The 24,764-nt window shown below is 36.5% G+C and overlaps 1 long non-coding RNA gene across 1 annotated transcript in view; it reads right to left on the minus strand.

Moving 5' to 3' along the window:
* Positions 1-11,766: 11,766 nt before the first annotated feature.
* The window catches only part of LOC108527557 (uncharacterized), a 21,060-nt gene continuing 8,062 nt past the window's right edge, over positions 11,767-24,764 (minus strand). The window contains exon 2 of the long non-coding RNA XR_001884845.1: positions 11,767-12,369. This is a non-coding gene — a long non-coding RNA (uncharacterized LOC108527557). The remainder of the gene's footprint in view (positions 12,370-24,764) is intronic.

The following is a 24,764-nucleotide window of genomic DNA, read 5'->3' on the forward strand; positions in this document are numbered from 1 at the left end:
TGCAGCCATTTTGGAAAACAGTCTTGCAGTTTCATTTTGGAAAACAGTCTTGCAGTTTCATTTTGGAAAACAGTCTTGCAGTTTCATTTTGGAAAACAGTCTTGCAGTTTCATTTTGGAAAACAGTCTTGCAGTTTCATTTTGGAAAACAGTCTTGCAGTTTCATTTTGGAAAACAGTCTTGCAGTTTCATTTTGGAAAACAGTCTTGCAGTTTCATTTTGGAAAACAGTCTTGCAGTTTCATTTTGGAAAACAGTCTTGCAGTTTCATTTTGGAAAACAGTCTTGCAGTTTCATTTTGGAAAACAGTCTTGCAGTTTCATTTTGGAAAACAGTCTTGCAGTTTCATTTTGGAAAACAGTCTTGCAGTTTCTCAAACATTTAAACATAGAGCTATCATATTATCTAGCAATTCCCAATCCCAGGTGCATTTATACCCAAGAAAATTGAAAACATATAGTCACACAAAAACTTCTATATGAGTGTTCACAGCAGCATTATTCATAATAGTCAAAAACGGGAAACAAGCCAAATGCCCATTAATTAATGAATGAACAAACAAAATGTGGTATATCCATAAAATAGAATATTAGCTATAAAAAGGATTAAAGTAGTGATACATGCCACAGCATGAATAAATCATAGAAATACTAAACGCAATGAATTAAATGTTTTTAAATAAGAGAAAGCAATAAGATTCTAAAGGGTTTTCTGTTTTAATTTGCATGCATAGAAAACTAGTATTAAATATCTAATTAGGAGGAAACTACAATGCTGACTTTTGTCTGAATTATGTAGATAAGTGAGTCAGTTGAAACAATTATTTTGATAATTGTCAATTATCCATTTCATTTTCAATGCATTTTTTATTCTTTTTTCAATAATAGCCACAATTACAACAGTTAAACCTTATAATGAATATGTTTCCTAAACCCTGTTCTACTTTCTGGTTCCAGATCTGGCACCAGTTACCATTCTGACTTTGGACAAACCACTTAATATTTGTAACTTACAATTTTTTCAACTAAATAATAAAAGAATTGGACTAGATTTCTCCAACCTCTCTCTCTTTTGGCTTTACGTTAGATAATGCTAAATTTTCATCATATCCAAACATGCTATATAATTTTATGAATGGTTACAGAGTCAGTCATAAGCGATATAAAGTATGATTCTGAATAAAGGCTGTTAGGTCTCATTTTTCATACATAGTTATGAAAACAGATCAAATTCAATAAAGCATTTATAGTTATGACAATATATTTTCTTAACTTGCAATGTAGTTTTAGGAAACAATGAAACAAATTAAACAAATGCACTGTATATACAGTCTGTCGTTGAACAAAACTTTGTTATGCAACGCATGACTGTATTTAAAGTGTACAATGCAGTGGAGTTTCTTGTATATTCACCATGTTGTATGATCATCATACTACCTAATTCCAGAATATTTTCATCACTCCAAAAAAGAAATCCTGGACCCATTAGCAGACACTCCTCATCTGCTCCTTCCCTAATCCCTAGGTAACCACCAATCTCCTGTCTCTATGAATTTGTGGATTTGCCTATTCTGAACATTTTATATACATTCATGTAAATTTCATATAGGTGAAATAATACTTGGCTTTTATCATTTTAAATAATATTTCTATGAAATTTACATGAATTTTAAAAATAGAAGAAAGCTTATAGAATAAGGGTATAAAGAAAATATTTTGTATGATGTGTTTGTGTTTTAAGCTGTTATTGTGACAGAGTCAAAAGTTTTAAAAGTTAAAATACATAAAGTTTACACTAAGCTAAGGTTAATTTACTATTAAAGAAACAAAAACATGTTTCATAAGTTTAGTGCAGGCTTATTGTACAGTGTTTATAAAGTCTACAGTAGAATATATATACAGGAATGTCATAGGTCTTCACATTCACTTACCACTCTCTTGTTGACTCACTCAGACAAACTTCCAGTCCTGCAAGCTTCATTCATAGTAAGTGGCCTTTATAAGTGTACCATGTTTTGTTTATTGTACCATCTTTTTACTGTACCTTTTCTATATTTAGATTCACTAATACTTACCATTGTGTTATAATTGCCTACAGTATATGGTAAAGAGTATAGTAACATGTTGTGCAGGTTTGTAGCTTGAGGGCAATAGGCTTATAGCCTAGGTATATAGGCTATGCCATCCAGGTTTGTGTGAGTATGTATCCGATATGGTTTTGCTGTGTCCCCACCCAAAGTCTCATGTTGAATTGTAGTAATCCCCACGTGTTAAGGGCAGGACCAGGTGAAGATAATTGAATCATGGGGGTGGTTTCCCCTATTCTATTCTTGTAATAGGGAGTGAATTCTCATGAGATCTGGGGATTTTACAAGTGGCTTCCTCCTTTTCTCGGTTCTCATTCTTGCTCCTGCCACCATGTGAAGAAGGGCGTGTTTGCTTCCCCTTCCACCAGGATTGTAAGTTTCCTGAGGCCTCCCCAGCCATGCGAAACTGTGAGTCAATTAAACCTCTTTCCTTTATAAATTACTCAGTCTCAGATATGTCTTTATTAGTAGTGTGAGAATGGACTAATACAGTATCCCTGTTGTTAAGCAATTCATGACTGTAGATAAACCTTACAGAATATGAAATAGCTTATATGTCAATTTTTAAAAACTCATGTCTAGAGTGGGGCTCAGGATTCTGGTTTTCTGAAAGCTCTGGGGTGATATTGATGCTCCTTGGGATTAAAAAGGACTTACAGAACTCATTCCAAGGTCTGGTGAGGGATATATCATTGTACTTCTGAACATAACACTAGTGATATGTAATTTTTCTGGAAAGGGAAGTTTCTCTTATATCTACACTGTTAAGGTGTTAACTCTGAACAACAGCTCTTGGGTCAATGTGTGATGTATGTATCTTGCAATGTGACATAGACCTGGCATCATTAAGATGGTATCTGTTTCATGAGGATCACAGTGGGCTCTAGTGGAGGGAACATCAGAGGTATAGAACATCTGGGAAACTAGACAGTAGGCTGAAAACTGTGTCAAGCCATGAAAATAGAAACAATTCTAAGGTATTTAACACAGGAAAATTTACTGGGAATTGGTCATACAGGTGATAGAGGAACTGAGTTGCCAAATAGAGTGGTGAGATACCCTAGAGTTTACATACAGTAGGAAACTACTAATAGCCCTTCACTGGAAAACAAAAGGAAGTGCTGTGTTAAGGAAGTCTGTGGGCCAGGTTATGCCTAAGAAATTGAAGCCGCAGTGAGTCTGTCTGGCAGGAGCTGGAGACACAGGAGGACACAGCTAGAGGCACCACACAGAGAGGGGAAGAGACACCCTTTCTCCCACCCTCCAGGTTCCTGGAAGAGCCTCCCACTGGATATTGGGTGAAGCTCTTTGGGAACCAGCTATCTCATGAGCCTAGGAAAGAGCCTATGGGTATCTAGCCCCCAAAATGCACTACCCACAGCAAGGAAAGAATAATGGTTTGGAGGGCAAATAGGCCAACACTGGCATAAGACCCTTAAGGATAAGGTGCATTTGTAATTTACCATCATAGATGCCAAGGAATAACAAAATGGAAAGGGCTAGCTTGAAAAGCAATCAGCCTTCATGCTTCCTAACTTTGGTTGCACGTTAGAATCATCCAGGGAGGTTTTGAAAATTCCCTGCCCAGGCAGCACCCCGGACCAATTACATCAGAATCTCTGGGGATGGAACCCAAACATTAGTATTTATTAGAGCTACCCATAATATTCCAACATCCAGCCTAGGTTAAGAACCACCACTTTAAAAAAAAAGAGATTGTGCATGTAATATTTTTATGTGACTCACTACCAGGAATTATAATGAGAGGTCATCATTTTTCTATTAGCCTTGTATTTCAGTAGCAAAATAACTACAGCAAGAGGAAAAAGGAAGGAAATAAAGATAGACAAGGAATCTTTGCAAATTGAATCATTTTTATGGTGAATATAATATTGTAGAGAGACACATGTAAAAGGTAAGCAAAATATTGGGGCGGCAGTCTATAGCAGAGGAGCAATTCAAAAGTAGAGTCTGATTAGGAGGATGAAAAGCATCAGTCTAAGCTCATGGAAACAAGAGAAATTGAGGTAATACATTCAAGAGAAAATGGACAAATCAGCCAGACACTGTAGAGAGAGCCACAAAGAAGAGAAAGGGCAGAACTGGGGAAAGAATTGCATTCTTTTGACCATAAAAGTGAGAGGACCCAAGCGCATCATAGAAAAACTACAAGTAGGGTTGCAGTCAGTAGGCATGTGCGTGTGCCAGTTCTGGTTGCTCAGGCAACAGAGGCCCTTTCCTCATGTTAATGGCAGTATAATGAGGAAAGCCACATGCAGATGTAGTAAGGAATAATTAGGGGTGAAGTCACACCTGTTCCAGGGAGCGTCTTCCTTTGGGGAATGCTAAGTAGGAATTTGGGTGAGATTTATGTGAAAGGTTGTGAAGGCGTAAAGGGGATAAATTTGATTTTTGTGTGAAAGCAGGAAGCTGAACCTTCTGTAGAGTGTCTGGTAATGGGGTATGAACCATGTGTCTACTTCTCCATATTGTTTCTTGATGCACTGTGTAAGTTCACCTGGGGATGGGGAAATCCAGACATCTGGGGCTTGGTTGGCTTTTCATTCAGGAAGCAGAAACGTTGATTTTAGATGCAAGAGGGAAAATTACAATCTACAAAGATCACCCTGGCCTTCTTAAGACACGTATTTTTTTGTTTAACTCAGTTATCCTGCTTCCCAAGTTACGGGAAAAATTCTAATTTTGTGTTTAACATTTCAACATTTAAAAATATTGTTTAATATTGTGAAATGACTATCTCCACAAATTGTCTTTGGTATTTGAAGACATTTCCAGTATTTTTTAAATGTATTATACAATAAATTTATGAGATATTTTACTTTTTAAGCAGTTTCTTTGTCAGTGGTTGAAGCAGAAGACAAAATGTTTAAAATCTTAGAGGAATGTTTCAGAAACTTGAAAGTGCATAAGAATCACCTGGAGATCTTATTAAATTTCAAATTCCGCTGGTCTGAGGTGCAACCTGTCATTCTGCATTTCTAAGTAGCCCCCAGGTAATGCTGTCGCTGCTGGTCCGAGGACCTCACTTTGAGTTGCAAGATTTTAATTGATTATGGTAGTTACCAGAATCTATAAATGGTAATTTGATAGTTAAATATTAATCAAGCATAATATTTTTGTTTTATGAACTTTTTTCATTTGTGGAAACAATTTTGTCTGATTTATTTTCCTTTTATAAATTATACAAGTAACTTTTTTAAAAAAGTTCAAAATTATAGAAATATATAAAGTAAAAGTAAAAGTCCATCTTTATTCTTCACTGAAACCTTTTCTCTTTTCTAATTTCTCTTCTCTGTGGATAATATTTTGGTAAATATGCACAAACACACACATATGAAAATACCTGAGAGTAGTATAATGAATACTTTGGTATTTATAGAGAACTTTTACAATGCATTTAGAAGTGGATACACACATGTGCACACATCCATGCATATAAAATAGAAAAGAGGATCACATTATATGCAATTTTTTTCCATGTGCTTTTAAAAAACTTCAAATTGACATTTTTTCATGTCCACATTTATTTAATTTTGTGACTGCATACTATTCCATTCTATTGATTAAGGTTATTTCCATTGGTCACTTTTAGAAATAACAATCATTTTACATGTATTTTGCACATATGTGAGTATTTTAGTAGGCTAATGGCTAAGTTAAAGTTGATTTTTAATTTGACTAGTAATGCCAAATTGATTTCCAACATTGTGGAGTAGGAAGCTATTTTCCTACTTCCTCCTGGAACATTGGATATCAGAGCTCTTTTAAAATTTTTGTAAACTTTATAAATGTTTGTTATTATTTTTAAATTGCATTTCCCCAATGTGAGTTTGAACACTTTTCATACATTTACTCACCATTCATTTTTTCTTTTGAAAATTGCTTATAGACCCTATTCCCATTTTATTTTACTGAGTTGTTTGTTTTTAATATTGACTGATGGGAACTTTGTATGTGATGGATGTCAATGTTTTGTCCAATATTTGTATACACACATCCATATTTTTGCCAGAGGCAGTATAGCACGCTGGTAAGTAAGTGAGGAGTATTGGCTCTGAGTTTGCATCTTGGTTTCACCACTTGGCAGCTATGCGATCTTTGACAGGCTATTTAACTTCCCTGTATTTCAGTTTCCTCAACTGTGTAAAGTGTAAATGGAATAATAATGGCATGTACCACATATTTAAATACCATTTATTTATTCCTTTTCTACTCATATGAATGCTATCTTTATAATAATATTTCTGGCTGTTCTTATGCATTTACTCTTAGAGATAGCATTTTGAATCAACTGGAATAGCTTCATTTAAAATTACCCTTAGAGTTTTAATAGGGATAATGCTGAATAGGTAGATTAAGAAAAAATTTAAAACTTATAAATGTGAGACTTCCCATTTCAAGCCATGTTACTCACTTTCTTATGTTTAGTTGTATTTTCTGACCTTAAATATGACTTTTAGTAACTCCAAGGTTTTGTGGGGAAACAGATATTATGCTTTTGTTGTATTTTGAATGGGATCTTTTTATTGATGGCTCATTGTTGCTATATTGAAATGATGGTTTTTTATGTTTTGTTATTCCTAGACATCTGGCAAATCTATTTCTTTAATGTGTTTTTATTTCATTACTTTAAATTTTAATGTGAAAGGATTTATTTTTTTCTAGTATTTATCAATGTTTTGGTCTCTTTTTATAGGACCCTCAGGAGTATTTTGAATAATGGGGATTTGTGCAATTATTGCCTTGCCTGTGATGTTACTGTGAGAATAAGTAACATTTTATCACTGGTTTAACAGTTTTCTTGAAGGCAATCTGTCAAACTTAGGAAATGTCCTCTTTTTCCCAACTCCCTGAGAGTTTTAAATTTTTTAGATAGCGGTGGCTAATATAGTCTGTCAAATACTTTTCCAATGACTGTTGAGATAGTATATGTTCTGCTCATTTATTCTGTTAATCCAGTGCTTTAAGCACGCATGCATTTCCTATTACTACAACATTCTTGCATTCCTAAAGTAAACCTTCCTTGATCCCCATGCATTGTTAATGCTTTAAGATGTTGTTACAGTAAATTTGAAAATATTTTATTCATTATTTTTATTTGCATCGAGCTTAATATCTATTCTCTTTACTGGTGCTCTCTTTATTGGGCATTTGTCAAGCCACATGTAATTATTTAGGAAGGTTTTCATCTTTTTAGTGTTCTGGAATAGATTATAAATGTCAAAGGGATTATTTATTCATTAAAATTTTTATAGAAATCCCTACCCATAAACCAGTAAGGCTTGCTGTCAAATTAGGGAATATGGGGATGCAAAGACTAGATCTTTGATTTTCATCTCAAGTTCTTCAATAATGTTGATTTTCTAAGCTGGGCATGGTGGCTCATGCCTGTAATCCCAGCACTTTGAGGGGCCAAGGCTGGCGGATCACCTGAGGTCAGGAGTTTGAGACCAGCCTGGCTAACATGGCAAAACCCCATCTCTACTAAAAATACAAAAACGTTAGCCAAGCATGGTGGCAGGCACCTGTAGTTCCAGCTCCTTGGGAGGCTGAGGCACAAAAATTGCTTGAACCCGGGTGGCGGAGGTTGCAGTGAGCCGAGATCATGCCACTGCACTCCAGCCTAGGAGACAGAGTGAGACTCTGTCTCAAAATAATAATAATAATAATGTTGATTTTCTAATTTGAAGTATATTGAAATTCAATAAGCAAACATTCAAAACACTCGTATCACTCTCTTGAATCTTTATTATTTAAATAGTTTTCTAATGTACTTGAAAAGATTTGAGGTATATCCTTCTGTGTCCAAAAGGTCAGTGTAATATTATGTACACATTATCTTCATAGCACAACTATTTGGAATAAGCTTTTCTTCAGAGATGTATTGGCATAAAGGAGCTCTGATTTGTTTAAATATTTTAAAAAGTATTAAAATATCTTTTCATTTGAGAACCTCCCCTATACACTCAGGAAAGCTCACCTTTTCAAAACCTGAGTGTTAACTATTTCCAAACATTCTGTAATGTTTATCAAAAACAAAAAATAATGAATACAGATGAACATTATTTTGGAGAGCCCCATTGTCTTCATCTACTCAAATCATCCACAATCACTAGAGAGAAGGCAGAATTTTGTCACTGGGACAGCAGTCACTTGACCCAGAATCCTCTACAGATTCCCTCCGGGGAGCCCTTCTCATTGGCTCTTTCCTAATCATTTCATGTTTTTTTAGTTTCCTCAGTAAACCCTTGGTCTTAGCAAGAGTCTTTATTCCCCTGTTATAATTATCACCCCAACTACAGGCAAGAAAAGAAAAATAATCTACCACTTACATCAGTCAACTATTGCTGCTATAATGCTACGTTATAGATTTATCCACAAATTTAGTGGTTACAGTAGTAAGCGTCTGCTCTCATGCTTGGGTTCTCGAGTTGACTGCTATTGACTCATTTAGAATACGCTTGATTGGGCAGCTCAATTTCCGTATTTATGTTCCAAGACTGAAGCTCTTGGCTATGATGGGTTCAAGTTCGCTCCATGTTTCTTTCCAGGGCCTTGGCTAAAGGAGAAGACATAGCAGCCCATGGGACATGTCCGTTTCATGGATGATCACGATTGCCAAGAAGATAAGCCAACATACAGGTTATGCCATGTCTGCTAACAACTTCTTTTCCAAAGTAAGTTAGATGGCCAAATCTAGAATCAACGGGTGGGGCAGTCCACTCAGTACACTAGACAGAGGTACGCATTTATAACTTAATTAAGAGGAAATGAAGAATTGGGGTGAATTTTAAAAATCTATGATACCACTGAGAGTATTTCCTTTCTAGTTTCTCTCTGCTCTGCCCATGCTTCCAACCCCGGTGAAATCCACTGCGTTTAAGACCCATTTTCATATCTTGTCATCCAGCTTTTCTATCAGAAAGCACTCATCTTTGAGTGGCTCCGTCGTAGTAATGAATCAGAACAATGACTAGTAAGAGAAAACTTAAAAATACCCATCAGTGCCCATGTGGTCTTCACAGAAACAGAGCCAAACAGTTGTTATTTAACATAGTTCAGTGAGGTTCTTGGTTTATAGGTGAAAGCCATAAACATATTGGTTTCTTTTCTTTCCTCATTTGTTCTTCAGCAACAGCAAAGGGGATTTTCATTAAAGGGATCCAATTCCAGTTTAAAGATTTGGTCTGCAAAGTTTAACAAATAGTCTCAGTTTCAGAGTTCATTTTAACTGCCTCTAACCTTTTACTAATTAACTTATCTTCTTCCCTTCTAGATGCCAGAAGAAGGCCGTTGCTATTGTTTTTCTCCGTGCTTGAGGATTTTTGTCCTTTGCAAAATAATCTCAGAGTGTATCATAGAAGCAACTGATGCCCCAACCTATACCCCTCAGCCAAATGTGTGGATTCATTGCAGTTGCGCGACACATCCATGTCTTTCTACCTCAACTATCCATGCCTCTCTGCTTGCTTCTCTGCCTGTGGGGCTTTCTTGGCACTAGAGGAGTTTGCTCTGCCTGTATGTAGGGCAGCCTAGAAGTGTAATGGGTTTAATTTCCCCAGCAGCAATTTTCAACCAGTGAGAAACTGGAACTGGTACAAAAACAGCCCAGCTTCCCTATCCCTCTTTGGGCCACACTCCTGGAAAGCTTGAGATGGCAGTAACCTGCTCCCTTGTGCACACACCTTTCATTGGCTGTCTTCTCTTTTCTACTTCACTCCTCACTCCCTTGTTGCACTTCCTGGGATCACCTCTGAAACTACCTGGGGCATTGTGACATGCATCTATAGTCCCAGCTACACAGGAGGTTGAGGTGAGAGGATCACTTGAACCCAGGAGTTCTAGTCCAGCCTGGGCAACATAGCAAGACTCCTGTCTCTTAAAAAATAAAATAAAATACATGTATCTACATCCTTTTCTCAGGATTGGCTTTTGGAGGAGCCTAAAGTAAGACTGTAAGCAGGAAACGCTGAGAGCTCTCCCTAAAATGCACAAAACTCAGAGAAGCTAAAGCAATAAAGCAACTTAATTTATGTGTAGATAAAAAGTGTCTCGGAGATGGCATTGTTCTGTCAGAGTTGGCAAGTTAAAAAGCAGCCAAATACAAAAAATGTGCACAGAAGCAAAAGAAAAACACTCATCCAGGTGTTGGTCTGTGTTTAAAGCACAGAGAGGTACAGTTTGGTCTTAGGCTTCTTCTGTACCCTGGTATATTAGTCTGTTATCACTCTGCTATGAGGACATACCCGAGACTGAGTAATTTATAAAGTAAAGAGGTTTAGTTGGCTCACAGTTCAGCGTGGCTGGGTAGGCCTCAGGAAACTTACGATCATGACAGAAGGGGAAGCAAACACGTCCTTCTTCACATGCCAGCAGCAAGGAGAAGTGCCATGCAAAATGGGGAAAAGCCAGTTATAAAACCATCAGATCTCGTGAGAACTCACTATCATAAGAACAGCATGAGGGTAACCACCCCCATGAATAAATTACCTCCCACCAGTTCCCAGCTCCAACACACGGGAATTACAATTCAGATTACAATTCAAAATGAGAATCTGTGTGGGAACACAGCCAAACTATATCAACTGGCTAACTGGCTTCTTCCACTCCCTAACTAGTATTACCAGATCTTTTCTCTCTATGGGTGCCCCTTTCTCTGACTGTTGCCCAAAAGGGATGAATATGGTCCTGTGCTCATTATTTCAAGAACAATAGATTTGCATGAGACTCTTGTGCTTCTGAAAGTTGATGTTGAACCACTCTTGTGTTGTAGCTCACATCCCCTTGGCCACATTTTTACAGCAACCAGCTTTGTGATAGTGTCACCGCCAGCACCTTGCATCACTTGCAGCACTTATCTCTTGCTTCTCTGTTACCATCTGTTAAGATGCCTTCTGCAAACTACTCAGCCATTCTGAAGCAGGTGCAATCTTTGAAGTCCAAGATTGTGAACACCTTCTGTGCCAACATGACCAATGGTAGAAGAAAGCCAATGGATCATCCTTCCTCTCATTTGTCCTTCTGGTGGACAATTTTGAAGTGTATTCTGTGTAGTTTCTCAGAGTGTCCCCTGGAGAACTGTGTCTCATTTGCTCACAGCATTGTTCAGATTAACACATCTTCGTGGTTTTACTTTTTCCTGCATGTACACACTTGTGTCCAACCCAACTTTCTGGGGAACACTATGCTGCTTGGGTCCACATTTCCCTGCTACTCCCTTCCTAGTAGCTCCTCACACACCCCTGGACCAATTGTTCTGACATCAACACGGTCTCTATCCTTAATGGTCTCCACTCTTAAAATGAACAAAGGGGTAAAGTTTTAAAAATGAGAGTCTTGCTGCTGACTAACTGCTCTGAAGGTATTAACCATGTGTAAAACTTTGAACAAATGTTTATAACTCTAACTTGTTGAATACTTGTTGACATACTTGTTGAATTTGTTAAATTTTAAAAAACTTCCTGATTATACTTGCTAAACTTTTGAGAACTCTAATTCTTCCTCGAAATTGGTCCTTCATTCATTTCCACTTCTCTGTTGAATGTACAGTATTTACAACTATGGCTGCAGATTTTTTTGGGGGGTGGTTATTGATTCAGAAAAAAATGCTTATTAATATGTCACTTGGGCAGGCACTATTAAGAATACAGAGAGACTAAAATGCAGTTGCTAAAATTTAAGGATAATCTAATGATGAAATGGGAAAAGCTTTACAAATAACCAGAGCAAGTGAAATACAGAGTATGATCAGCATAATGAATAAAGTGTTGACATAATACATAATACATGAAGTCCTAATACATAGTGTTTTGGTGACAAGAGAAGCCCATCTGGTCAGAAGCATAGACTGCACACTGTTTTTCAGTTGGCTCATGAAGGATGCTCCTCTTGGGCTGTGCTGAGACTAGCAAAGGCAATTGGCGAGGTTTTTTTTTTTTTTCACAATGACAAAAATGTTTGTATTTGGTTGGCTAAGACATTTTGAAGAAACATTTTTCAATTTAATTGTTAAGAACATTTTGATAGCTCTCAACATCTCAAGCTCCAAGGATATTTCAACAAGTTTCAGTGCTGTGTCATCAAACAGCATGTTTCTCTTTTCCAAGGTTGAGCTTTTAAGAGTTATGGGGTCTACTTTTCCTGAGGTCATGAAGTCCTAATACATGCACTTTTGAAGCATGATGACTCTTCATGCCTCCTGGGTATTTCTGCTTCTTTATGAGAATTTCATTGTTATTCATGTGTAGACGACAGTTTGAATGACCTAGAAAGAACAAAACATAAAAGTAATGATTACATAATTCATGCCTTCTCTAATTAACTATGTTTTATTTTCTAAGAGCTGCAGATGTTATATTACTCATAAAAGTCTGTTCATATATTATTTACGCCACACAAATAAAATGTTTGTTAGCTTGAAACACTTAAGCAAATTCTCTGGGTTTCTTTAAATTAAAAAAGCAAGTATGAGGGTATACTAACCTTGCGTCTTTTGATTTTCTGTATTCTGAAGGCTTGACATCCAGGGCCTTGCTCCTGCCTCACAGGGTTCACTAATTTCTAGAGATAGTAAGTCAACAACTCTCCTGCTAGCAAACGTTTCAAATGCAAACCAACCGATTCAGAGCCCAACCACTTCCTTACCAGGTCCTTCTCATGCACCAGTCTCTCCACCTCCCCAAATCTCCCCAGGTACCAGACAAGGAAGGATAAGCCCTGTGCTCAATATTATTTTTACAAGATAAGCACATACACATTTCACAATAAGTCTAAGAAAAACTTGGGAAGAACAAATATCAAGCTCTGAACAGTGGTGACCTCAAGGGCAAAGTATTAGAGAACAGATTTTTGAGTTCTCCCTTTCACAGTTTTTTTTTTTTTTTTTTAATGTGAGAATATAGCATATTTTATTTTATTTTTTTTCACTATTTTCAAATTTTAAAAAATATAAAGAGAACTGGTGAAATTAGTTTACTTAAAGCACATACTGGCCGGGCGCGGTTGGCTCAAGCCTGTAATCCCAGGGGGGGCATTTTGGGAGGCGAGACGGAGCGGATCACGATGGTCAGGAGATCAAGACCATCCTGGCGGGTAACATGGTGAAACCCCGTTCTCTACTAAAAAAATAACAAAAAAACTAGCCGGGCGAGGTGGCAGCGCCTGTGAGTCCCAGCTACTCGGAAGGCTGAGGCGGAGAATGGCGTGAACCGGGAGGCAGAGCTTGCAGTGGGCTGAGATCCGGCACTGCACTCCAGCCTGGGCGACAGAGTGAGACTCGTCTCAAAAAAAAAAAAAAAAAAAGCCACATACTTCATAGCTTATGTAAAATATTTTTATAAATCCTCCAAAGTTTCAGTCTCCTTTCTAAAATAAAAATGAATACCACCTTCACCTGAACTTTTCTCCTTGTAATTATGCCTATAAGACTGATAAAAGGTATGAATTTGGTGGGCAGGAGGAGCGTGCGAATTGTGGTACCAAGTCGGGAAGAAGGAAGAACACAGAATTCTACCCTATTTTTTCATTTTAAATTAATGCCATTTGGAAGGGGAGGGGGACAATCATATTGAGGGAAGAGACACCCTACTGTGTTTTCTTTGATTTGAGGTGCATAAATTGTAAGTAAATAAATACTGTCTTAAAAGTTTTTTATGACACTCTTTTGAAAGACATATTTGAGAGTTCTATATATTGTCTTTCTCCCCTCAGCCCCACCTGTCCCTCCAGGGATCTTTGACATTTAAGGTTTTAGGAAATAAGGCACTTGAATCAGGAACTGAGAAAAATGAGAAAATAAGAATACTGAGCCAGGATCATGATTCAAATAATTTAGTAGGAACCTTAAACAAAATTAAGAAGCGACCAAAATGAAGAAAATAGAATGAAAAAATGACCAAACTGGGTCAAACATTTGGAAATATTTTTAGTGTTTATTTTCAAGGATTCAAGTGGTATTATCTTTCAACCCTGCAACTTCTCGCTGTGGCTGCATGTGGAGATTACATCTGGAACAGGATGAGGCCTGCTATAAATGTGAGGCCTGAACCCTGCCCCTCACCCTCCCCATGGCAGGCACTGATGGACAGACCTCACTAATTCCTCCATCACTGAGAAACACAGAGTGGAAGCTGTGAGTCCACTGTACTATGCATGTGCTTAGAAAATGTCCAGTATTCATTTCCATATTTCTTATGATAATGAGGCAAATTTTATCTCACTTTCATGAAGTAATAAATTTAAAATGAAATTAAATGAAATAAAACGTTCTTATCTGTTGGGGAAGCTATGAGCAAAACCCAAGAGAAACTGTTATACCTTTCTTGTGTGGTGTCAAAGCAGTGTAGTGAGAAAGCGATGACTGTATAAAGTATTTTCACTTTTTAAAACACTCGCCTATGCTGTGTAAGTGTCTCTAGCAGAGTGTCTCCTAAATTGACAGGCACCTGATAAATGACTATTGATTGAAAAGATAAATGAATAAATATATGATGCAGTTTTGAGGAGGAGGGGATCATCTTGTTAGCCATCCAAGAGGACTGAAAATTCATGTTGAAGTAGGTTATGAAAATATTAGTTTAAGTACTATGTACTTGTAGGGAATTCCTTATTCCTATTGGTTATCAAAGAAAGCCTCACTAGTTATCATGACAGACAAACAGATCAGCATGACCATGGTACGATTCTTTTTTTGGCAACATTAAATGCTTCTGCGTCTCTCATTACTTATTGGGAACCCAAATGTGGTCATATATATCCGTGTTGTAGATAAAATGAGGGATGACTGTGGTATTTGAAATTGGCTTCCTTCAGCTGTGATCGTATAGTGGTTAGTAGTCTGCATTGTGGAACTGGCATTCTTCAAACTTAATGGGAAAATCTAATTACTACTCATAATAGAACCCTTACAAAGATATTAACTTTGATGCTTTGATCTAAAATATTTAAGTATTTAATTTTAATACAATTCTCTTAACATTTAAAAGTAATCTAGAACATGTTACGTGTTACAGATTTCTAAAACAATGAAACATGGCCCTGACCTTGTGAAGCTTGGGGTTTAGTAGGGGAGTCAGGGCTATATATACTATCACAATACAAAATAGTGCTATGCTTAGGAGTGTGAACAAAACAATATTAACTCACAGAGGTGGTGATGATATAGGGGTTAAGAAAAAATTATTTAGGCAGACAGTGAGGGGATGGGAATACTTGGTAAAGTTTTCCTTTTAATGAAAACCAGCCCCCAAATCATTTTCTTTTCTAACAAAGAGCAGCCTGTAAAACCGAGCTGCAGACATAGACAAGCAAGCTGGAAACTTGCACAAGTGAATGCCAGTAGTTGTGCAAAGAGGAAAAGGCTACCTGGGACTAGGCATGTTCAAAATGGTGACTCCATGTTCCCTTCTTTTGCCAGCTATGCATACAGTAAGGAGCAGACAAGATGGCCCCAGCCAAATGAAAAGCCGATTTGCATAATAAGATTAGGGTGGGCTGGCCAGCCTTCCCTGTGCGCTATGTAAACATCACACCTGGTCCAACCAATCTGTGGGCCCTAGTAAATTAGACACTACCTCCTCAAGCCTGCCTATAAAATCTGGTGCAGTATATACGCCACAGGCTGGTTTTTCCCCTTCAGGAGCCCCTCTGTTTCATAAGAGAGAGAGCTATTCTCCTTTCTCTTTCTTTTAGCTAGTAAACCTCCACTCCTAAACTCCCTCCCCCTGTGTGTCTCCCCTTAATCTTCTTGGGGGAGAGACAAACCTTGGGTATTTACCCCAGATAATGACACAGCTTCAGTGAGGTCACTAAAAAGGAGAAATTTTAGTTTGAACTTATTTATTTATTTATTTTTAGTTTCAATCTGTTTTGGAGTTCACTGGTTTAAAAAAGAGAAGAAATGAATAGTGAATAAATAAATGTAATGCCTCTAAGAGGCAACAAGGGCAAAGGCAGAGAGGAATTTAAAAACATGGTATCACAGCACACTCACTGTGCAGTAGCTGGAAATAGAATACAAATCATGCGTTGTTCTTCAATGTCAGATTACTGAAGGCCATATGGTATCTATTTGGCTTGTTTAAACTAGACTTTCAAATACAAGAAACAAAACAAATTGTATTTCAACTTACTTGCTTCTTTCTTAGGGAGGAACCTACCTACCCTTTCTAATCTCCTTGTCTAGAGGGAACAAACAGGTTTGCATCAGCAGCTATTCTGTTGGTGTAATATGCACGTCCAAAAATAGCACCAAATCAAATAGTTTTAATCCTCAATTTTGTTAAATAGCTGGATATACTGGATATTTTTCCAAAATAAATCTAAGTAAATATTGAAAAACAAATACATATACCAACATGGTATACTTTAGAACTTTAAGTGATAGTCCGTGGGGTAGCCAGGCAGGTGTAGAAACAGATGTTGCCCAGCACAAGGTCTCTGGGTCTGTTTCTTCCAGCCTCCACCCATCATCACTCTGGCTGGACTGCTTGATCATCAGCCTTTGTGTTCTACTCATGATTGTGCCTTTTATTCTTTATTTTTATTTATTTATTTATTATTTTTTTGAGACAGAGTCTCACTCTGTTGCCCAGGCTGGAGTGCAGTGGTGCAATCTCAGCTCATGGCAACCTCTGCATCCTAGATTCAAGCGATTCTCCTGCCTCAGCCTCCCAAGTAGCTGGGACTACAGGTACCCGCCACCACACAGGGCTAATTTTTTTTTTGTATTTTTAGTAGAGACGGAGTTTCACTGTGTTAGCCAGGATGGTCTCAATCTCCTGACCTTATGATCCGCCCGCGTTGGCCTCTCAAAGTGCTGGAATGACAGGCATGAGCCACCATTCTTTGTTTTTCTCCATTTGTCTTACTACAAATAAAGATATAATCTAATTTCCCAATAAGCCCATATTTAAAAAAAAATCAAATATGGACATACGGACAGTTCAGTCAGGAATGAAACAAAAAAGAAACTTCTCTCCTTCCCCTGCAAGTTTCTTTCCCAAAGAAGCAATTGGTATCAATTTCTTGTGATCGCTTCTAGGAAGCGAATGTGTAAATATGTGCTACATTCTGTGACTGGAGTCAATCCTGGGAATTCTGTTTTCAATACAAGCCTCAATATCAGGAAAAATTTCCAATTTATTTGTAGTGTGCAACATACTTTCTTTGGGTAGTTTTAGGTTCCTCTCTGTTTTTGTTATTCTTCATTTTCAAATTTTAATATTGTGCTTTTTCCTTTTGGTGACTAGGTTCATTAGCAAGTTACTTATAGTTACTATTTCACTCTTAGTTGCTTATTTTCAATCTATTTACCCACTTTGTTTCCTAATTAATTAATTTTGCTTTTATCTTTATTATTTTCTTCCTTTTCTTAGGTTTATTTTGTTATTATTTTCTAACTTTTGGTCTTGAGCAGCTAAATTCTTTTGTTTTTATTCTTTCCTGCTAGTTATATAGATATGCAAGGCTAGGTATTTTTCTCTGCTTTTAATTTCTAATATTTATTGTTTTAATTATAATAATTTCTAAATACTTTGCAATTATAATTTTGATTACTTCTTTGATCTTAGACATTTATGGGAAGAAAATTACAAATTTCGGGGTGGTTGTAGTTTTTCTCCCTGATTTTCATTATTACTTTTTATGTTTTGTGTGTGTTTGTGTATGTGCATCAAGAATGTAGTCTGTACTATTTCTGCTTTTCCCCTAATATACAGACAATTGCTTTATAAATATAAGTGATTAAAGTGAAGTATAGTCTATAAGACTATAGAATTTAATATATTTTTATTATTTTATCTTCAATTATTTTGTTCAGAATTTCAAATTTTTTCTTATCTATATTTTTTTCCTAGCATTTCTTGAAATTTATGGTTTTGTCATTGTTTTTGCTACATTATTTATTGTTATCTTATTATTTAGGTAAATGTGTGTTCTAAATATTTCATCTTTATGTGTTTACACTTTTTTAGACTCTTCCTTGAATTCAAACTTCTCTGGCATTAGTATCATACTTTCAAATTTGTATTAATATTTTCCTGGTCTGGATTTGTTTAAGCTTTGAAAGTTTTTACCCTTTTAGAATTTCTCTATATTATCCGTGTTTTATAGGATATGTGTTTGCTACTTTTTTTTTTTTTGAGATGGAGTCTCGCTCTGTCGCCCAGACTGGAGTGCAGTGGCGTGATCTTGGCTCACTGCAAGCTCCACCTCCTAGGTTCACGCCATTCTCCTGCCTCAGCCTCCTGAGCTACTTTTTAATTTAATTTGTGAAAATTTTTATTCATTTTAATGTATATCTTGACATGTTTGAGAGCAAAGTTATATTTAGACTTAGTTCTGTCATCCTGACATCTTTTCTGCTTTCAAAACTATATATTCAATTGAACTAGTTTTTAAATCTGCAAACTAATACTCATTTTAGTTTTTTTTTTTTTTTCATTTGGACTCCAGCTTTTGGTATTGGCAGTGCTATTTGAACAAAGCATTTTGCTACTTTGTTTTTTTACTACTTCTTACTTATACCTTCTTTCACTATTTACTTTTTACTATGTACAAATTTACTAGTTAGCTAGTCTAAGGTATAGGACAACGAGACAAGAAATTCATTTGCTTACTTAATTCAAACACATTTTACAGGAGTTTCTACAAATGTGCCTTAAGCCAATGAATTATCTCACAATTACAAAACCATTGTAAGTTTGATTAAATCTAGCATGAAAACAGCAGTTTCTGTGGGGGGAAAAATTAAAAGTTTCTTAGAAAGCAGAGATATTCTAAAAAACACTGCACCTCCAGCATGGGTTGGCACAACTCAAAAGCAGTAGCTAAGAATGATAACTAGATACTACTGCTTATAAGCTTATGGGTCAGCTGGATGTTCTTGTGATCTCACCTGGACTCCCTCACGCATCTGTGGTTCACTGTGGGTCAGGTATGCAGCTCTCGGGGGCCTCTCTCCATGTTTGGGAGACAGGTGGCTATAGCTGGTCCAGGCTGGCCTCCCCTAGGATGGTTGCGATCTGCTCTTCATGTGCTCCCATTCTCTAGCAATCTTCTGAAAATTGTTCCCAAGATGCTGGCAGGACTCCAGCAGAAAGGGAGCAAAAGTGCCAGGTCCCTTGAGACCCAGGCCAACTCAAGCTGGGTCCCTTGAGACCCAGGTTTAAATCTCTATTGGCCTTGCCAAGTCCAGAGGCCAGCCCAGATTCAAAAATGGAGAAACATACGCCACCACCCTCTGCAGGGAGGAGTTTGTTGTAGTGTCACATTGTCAAGACCACAGATACTTGAGGAATTGAAATGCTTTGGCAATGGGCGCTCCATATACTGCTAATTGGAATTAGAATCCTTTTATCTTCACGCTACCCTCACCCAGACTCATGCAGCCCAGGCCTTCTCAGGGCCTGGAGCATTTTTCATTAAAAGGAAGACTATTTCATTACTTAAAAAAGATAGAATGAAGTCTGCTGTGTGGCAATTCATTTGGGGGCTCTTATTAATGTGTTGTTCTGTGACCTATGTCAACATGTTCACTTTGAAGTTTCAAGATGATCTCCACCGTAGGATAACTGAAAACGTGTACATACCAATTTATGAACTTTGCAGAAGACTATGCTTTTCAAACTAAAGACAAAATTGTTGGAGAAAATTTCTATTTATTCACATTTGTATTTTATATTAGTGTTTATAAAACATATATTTAAGAAAGTTGGATTTTATACATAACTGCTCATTGATTTTATTATAGTCATGTCCATTTTCAGGGATTGTATTTTTCACTGAATGATTAATTTATATCTCTGAGATCTGTGATATATAAACACAGTTCCATAATTCCACAGCAGTTATGTTTATATTATTTTTCTCAAGCATACTGTAAGTACTCTCCAGTTAAATGAATCTAGCTCTAAGGAATATAACACCTAGAAATAAAAAGTCTTTCCAAATACATTGCCTAAATTTGGCAGGCTTACCTCAGAAACATAGTCTTGTTTTCTTGTTTTTTTGTTTTGTGTGTGTGTGTGTGTGTGCGTGTGTGTGTGTTTTAAGACAGAATCCTGCTCTGTCACCTAGGCTGGAGCGCAATGGTGTGATCTCAGCTCACTGCAACCATCACCTCCTGGGTTCAAGTGATTCTTCTGTCTCAGCTTCCCAAGTAGCTGGGACTACAGGCATGGTACCACCACACCCAGCTAATTTTTGTATTTTTAGTGAAGATGGGATTTCACCACGTTGGCCAGGCTGGTCTTGAACTCCTGACCTCAAATGATCTGCCTGCCTTGGCCTCCCAAAGTGCTGGGATTACAGGCATGAGCCATTGCTCCCAGCCTAAGTCTTGTTTTAAAATAAATCTGTACTTGGCTCTTTTGAACTTGTCAAAACTACCAATGACGTGAAATCACTTATTATTATTTGCTATTATTATTATTATTTTGTTATTAAATAAAATTCCTAAAGATCAAAATTCAAAATGAAAAATAAATCCAGGATATATGTCTCAATCATTTATTTCTTTTCTTTTCAGCAAACCATTCACACATAAAGTGAAATGGAGAATTTTAGCAATCCTGAAGTATTTTAACAGGGCTACTTGACTGAATTTTAGTAAGTCTCGAGATATTTATTGAGATAATTATCACATATATTAAAAATGAGGAAAAAATTACTTGATTCAATGGGATATTTCCTTTGTGGTCAATATCTATTAGGTGGTATTATGCAATGGAAAATTTGAAACAATTATTGTGTACCAAAAGATTCATTGAATGATTAGCTAATTGATCATATTTATTATAATCTATTTCAGTCAATGGTCTCTAAGGACAAGAATTAATGTAGGAATGCCATTAGCCATTTATAAATGAAAATTTTTTGCTTTATTCTTAATGGCAACTGACTACTAGCTAAAGGCAAAGTATATTAGGTAAGTAAACCCAGTAGAAAAAAACTAGAATCTATAGAGAATGTAGTCTAGACAAATTGCAGTTATGTAATTTCAAAACTGCATAACAATGTTTTAGTCAACAACCACATTTATGACGGTGGTCCCATAAGATCAAAATGAAGCTTAAAAATTCCTATTGTCTAGTGAAATCGTAACCAACACAACATCACAGCACAATGCATTACTTAACATTGTTTGTGGTGATGCTGGTGTAAACAAAGTTACTGTGCTGTCGGTTACATGAAAGCATAGCACATACAATTGTGTGCAGTACATAATAATGTATAATAATAATAAATATGTCACTGATTTATGTATTTACTATACTACAGTTTTTATTGTTGCTTTAGGGTATGCTCCTTCTACTTATTAAACAAAAAGTTAATTGTAAAACACCTTCAGGCAAGTCCTTCAGGAAGTACCCAGAAGTAGGCATAGTTACCATAGAAAATGACAGCTCCATACGTGTTATTACCCCTGAATATCTTCCAGTGTACAGGCAGAAAACAGTGATCTTGATGATCCTGACCCTGTGTAGGCCTAGGCAAATGTATTGTTTATGTCTTAGTTTTCAACAACATAAAAATAAAATAGAATTTTTTTCAAAAAATATGGATATAAAGAAAATATTTTGTATGGTTGTATGCTGTTTGTATTTTAAGCAAAGTATTATTTTAAAGAGTTGAAAAGTTTTAAAATTATAAATGTTTAAGTTATAATAAGCTAAGGCTATTATTGAAGAAAGAAAAATATTTTAAATGAATTTAGCGTAGCCTAAGTGTACAGTGTATATGAAGTCTACGGTGTACAGTAAGGTTCCAGGCCTTCACATTCACTCACCACTTCCTCACTGACTCGGCCAGAGCAACTTCCAGTCCTGCAAGCAGCATTCATGGTAAGTGCTCTTTACTGGCATATACCATTTCTTATCTTTTATACCATATTTTTACTGTGCCTTTTCTAGGTTTATTTATGTTTGATACCTCTGTGTTACAATTGCCTGCAGTGTTGAGTGTAGTAACTTGCTGTACCGGTTTACAGCCCAAGAGCAATAGACCATACCATATAGCCTAGGCATGTAGTAGGCTATACCAACTAGATTTGTGTAGTACACTCTATGATGTTTTCACACAATGATACAATCACTGAACAGTACATTTCTCAGAAATATATCCCCCTCTTTAAGTGACATGTGACTTTGGTTGTATACATAAGGATATCTATTTTATAATTAATATTTCCAATTGTGTTTTCTGATAGTATCTCACATAATGAACACAGCAACCCATTAGTCAGTTCAGGCAAGTTTTACTAAATAACTATATAGACTTGTGAGTTTACATGACCTGGCCTAAGTTCAGAGCCAGTCTGTAGTTGACTCATTTTCCTTGCACCAAAGCCCCTGTTCTCTCTACCAAGACAGTACTACGTTTGGCCTCATCTGTGTGCACTTCTGGGAGAGTTTAGCCATTATCAGGGATGATGGAGGAAGAGAAAGAAACTCAAACAACGTATCGTGGAACAATTTCCAGCCTTGAAAAACGGCCATAGAAAGAACTCAGTTTCTAAACACTTCTTTCCAGTAAGTGGACCTGATCTCTGTTCAATGGAAGTCATTAAAAAAACTCAAACATTTAAGAATATGGACTTCAAATCCTATATCAAACTTCACTCAAGCAATGTTAAGCCTGCATTTTATTTTACATAAAATAAGAACTATTTAATAATATTAGTAGTATTATTGATTATGAAAAATTTTATTCTGTTATATTTTATGGATATATTATATTATTGTTCAGCAGATATATATTCACCACCTCCCTCCATGACTTCTGTAGACAGCATGCACTTCTTTGCCCCACTGATGTTGAGCCCAGTCATGTGACTTTCTTCGACCCATGGAATATAACCCAAAGTGACAATGTGCCAACTCCAAGTCTACACTGTAAAAGTCAACATGTGTCCCTATGTCCTTCTTGTGCTCCAGCCATCCATCACAAAGAGAAGATCATGCCTCACGTAGCTGCCAGTTCAAGAAGGAAGAGGGACCTGTGGACCAGGCATTGGGCCCAACCTGCAGCTTGGAGCCCAGACTAGCCACATTTAATTTAGGTCAGCTGAATCTCAGCAATGCATAGTGAAATCATTGGTAATAAGGCTGGACAGATAGTGTCTAGAAAACTAAGAATACCAGATTAAGTTATTCACAATTACTCTATTTTAGGTGAGTGAGAATTATTACAAGTCTTTGAGCACAAATTTTGCCAAGATTATTCTGGCAACAATGTGTAGGGCATAGGGCCAAGACTTCAAATGGAGTCTACTTCTATAGCTCCCAGAGAAGAAATAAACCGTGCTGTTAGTTTGATGCTAGGATTTTGAGCATGCATGAGGCAATGTGAAGAATAAATGGGCTTTGGGAAGAACTCATGCTTGGAAATTTACAGCATGATGGATTAATACCCAACAGAAATAATGAAACTGAATCTCTGAGAATATGGTTGTTACCTAGTTCAGGAGTCTCCCTTAAGAACAATCACATAGTAAATATTCTGCAATTGTTTTATTTTGTCTTTACTTTGGTATCTCTTGATGAGAACCTTCAGGTTAGGCTTTCAGGTCATTGTTGTGTTTTTATATTTGAACAATCTTCTTTAAGAATTAACTGCCATTAAGCATCAAGTGAATTGTTGACTCACCTTGTTCAAGACTGAAAGCAAATCTGATAAATGTGCTACTGAATTGTTATGAATTGTTTTTAATTTATCTAAGAACATACCATACTTATTTGTAGGATTTCATGGTGTGGCTTACTAATATTGAATTCTTCATTACGAAAAACTAGCTAATCAGTGTAAATATACTATGGCTTGAGTGTGTCTCTCAAGATTCATGTGTTGGAAACTTAATTCCCCATGGTAACAGTGTTTGGAGGTGGGGCCTAACAAGAGGTGATTTGTTCGTGAGGGCTCTGCTGTTATAAATGGATTAATGTCATTATTGTGGGAGTAAATTAGTTATAAACGCAAGTTTGGCCACATCTCTGTCTTGCGTTCATGTTCTTTTGTCCTTCTGCTTCTGCCAAGGAATGATGTAGCATGAAGGCCCTCACAAGATGCTGACACCATGGTCTTGGACTTCTCAGCCTCCAGAACCATGAGCAAAATAAACAATTTTTTATAAATTACTCAGTCTCAAGTATTCTGTCAGAGCAACACAAAACAAACTAAGATAAGATACTTCATGGTTATCAGTGCCAAGAACAAACCAAATGATCAGACTAATATAATTCAATGACTGAGAACCTAGGGCAGTAGTTTTCAATTGTAGCCACAAATTACAATCACTTGGTGATGTTTTTAGAATCTCCATGTCAGGGCTTTACCCTAGAACCAAAAAACTATTATTTTTAAATATCTTGCTGGTGATTTTATTATGGAGCCATGGTTGAGACTGGGCATAAATGTCCTATCCAGTTTTTAAAAGCCAAATAATCTGGATAGTTTACCTATACAAAATACCCCCCTGTGAAGACCATCATTCCCCATAGCCTAGTTTTTATAATCAGGCAAGAAAATAAATTATATATACATATATAATTCTATATACAATTCAATTACATAATTGAATTATACCTATATAGATAGATATCTGTTATATCTGTATATAGGTATCATTATATTATCTATATTATTATCTATAATTATATATCT

This window comes from Rhinopithecus bieti, unplaced genomic scaffold (genome assembly GCF_001698545.2).
Source record: "Rhinopithecus bieti isolate Rb0 unplaced genomic scaffold, ASM169854v2 scaffold_4658, whole genome shotgun sequence".
Classification (NCBI taxonomy): domain Eukaryota; kingdom Metazoa; phylum Chordata; class Mammalia; order Primates; family Cercopithecidae; genus Rhinopithecus; species Rhinopithecus bieti.